The following is a 2,500-nucleotide window of genomic DNA, read 5'->3' as shown; positions in this document are numbered from 1 at the left end:
AGATCTGGGTCCTGCCTTAAATTGTTACGACCAACAAATCAACGTCTATTAGGCAAATTTCCTGCACCAACTCAGCCTTTAAGCCCGCTATCCGTTGTTACTCTAAGCGCCGCACCAAACGACCCTGACACTATCCTTTTCACTCTCCTGGTATATATATATATATATATATATATATATATATATATATATATATATATATATATGTATATATATATATGTATATAATATATATATATATATATATATATATATATATATATATATATATATATATATATATATATATACATACACACACACACACAAATATATATATATATATATATATATATATATATATATATATATATATATATATATATATATATATATATATATATACACACAAACACACACACACACACACACACACAACACACACAACACACACACACACACACACACACACACACACACACACACACATATATATATATACACACGCACATTTATCCACACACACATACACATACACACACACACACACACACACACACACACACACACACACACAAGTGCTGTATAGACAAGGTACAAAATCCCCAAAAAGGGCGGAGTACAAAAATTCCCAAGAGATTTTCCTGAGTCACATAATCTCTTGCACGCGTCAACAAACGGAACTTTATTATTCGTCATGAGTTTCCTGCACTATCTATTACAATGGCTTTACCCTCTCTCTCTTTTCTCTCTCTATATATATCTATAGTATATATCTATCTCTCCATCCCCCCCCCTCTCTCTCTCTTTCTGTCCCACAGAAATCAGTAAATTGATAAGGATATTTTTTTTCTATAACTTTACTTCCACTATTATCTTCTCAATAAGTAGTGTTTGTTGCTATATTTTCATAATAAAAAAACGGTTGGGATTTTGTGCCTTGCACTAGAGCAAAGGCATTGGAGATTATTTAGGAAAGGATACAGTGTTTAACCCAGTCAACAACTGGGGTGTTCATGAAAGTTATTGCAACTCTTTAGATATCTACGGGGAAAATAATGAAAAGAAACAAATGAAGTTAAGCTATCTGTTGTTTTTCAAGAATTTTCTTAAGATTATGCTCTGGTTTTTGGGCTTAATTCTTATGGTGTTTGGGGAATGGACTAGATTATGGTGTTGCGTGGAGGTTACTAGGCCATTGTGTCGAAATTGTTGTTTCTACTTTAACAGTGAGGTAAGGCCTATCCTGAAGTTTGAGAAAGAATGACATTATTGTTATCAGCCTCGAGGGTTAATACGATTAGAAAATTTGACTTTATACATTGCCTAAAAACAAACTTTTTAATAAATGTTAACACCAATACATGGCCCATCGATGGCTTAATTGTTGAACATTGCAAAGTTATGAATATATTAGTTTGTCCTTTATGTGCGACGGCAGAGATTACTAAAAATGATAACGCTGAAAAAAAGAAAAAAGAGAAAGAGAGAAAAAACATTTGGTTCTACATTTCACAAGAGGAGCGTCCTGTTTATAGACAGTCTTATACTAAACCAGCCTTTATCACATCGCTACTATAATGATGTGAGTCGTGGATGAATGTAAACATTTTGTATTGGTATATTACACAAGTATTTAATGATATTAAGCTTATATTCAAACTACTTAATTGGTCTACAAAAGAAACGTTTAGGATCATTGTTTCAATACTAGTGAAAAAGTTATCGTACGTAAAATATAAATGTTGATGGAAAATATACCTATTATAATTTTCAGTTATAGCACATTGAAATGCAACGTGATGCTTATAAGTACATATTGTTTTAGTCCTTATAGTCTATACCTGAAATGTATTATATATTCATTAACATTGTATAATATTCATACCATAATGAACCAAGTTTTTTCGTGCATAAAATCTACATTGGAAGAGGATTAACGGCATGCGTGAAATAGAAACTGCACGATTTACAAGATCTGGATATAAACTTGCAGCAGAAACAGGAGAAGAGAACGTATTCCTGTCTCCCATTGGATAAAAAAAAAAGGTTATGTATCCTGTCTTACGATACATTTAAAAAATCGCTATAGGACACATAACTAAATAAACTAAAGATTTACTAAGTTTAAGACATTCGATTTTTAAATGAGTTATATCTCAGTTATATCTGCTTTGTTAACTTATCTTAATTGCTGAAGATTATTTGAGTTAGAATGTATGTATTTCATTTTGATGTTATTAAGAGGAGCCACGATATGGACACCTACTCTAAGAGGAATGAGCTACGAAGATGAAATACAGAAAATAGAAATGACTACCTTGGACGAAAGAAGGAAAAGGTGTCACGTGATTATGCTGTTCAGCTATATTACAGGAAGAATAAAGTTAGATAGATGACATAATTCTGACATGTGATGAATATAATTATTAGATGATAAATAAAGTTAGATAAAGTTAGATAGATGACATAATTCTGACATATGATGAATATAAAAGATGACATAATTCTGAACACAAGG

General features: G+C 31.4%; 1 protein-coding gene across 1 annotated transcript in view; it reads right to left on the bottom strand.

Moving 5' to 3' along the window:
* LOC119584233 overlaps positions 1 to 2,500 on the bottom strand; it is a 27,030-nt gene that overhangs the window by 21,355 nt on the left and 3,175 nt on the right. The window lies entirely within an intron of this gene.

This window comes from Penaeus monodon, chromosome 18 (assembly GCF_015228065.2).
Source record: "Penaeus monodon isolate SGIC_2016 chromosome 18, NSTDA_Pmon_1, whole genome shotgun sequence".
NCBI classification, from domain to species: Eukaryota; Metazoa; Arthropoda; class Malacostraca; order Decapoda; family Penaeidae; genus Penaeus; species Penaeus monodon.
This window is presented reverse-complemented; position numbering and strand designations above follow the sequence as displayed.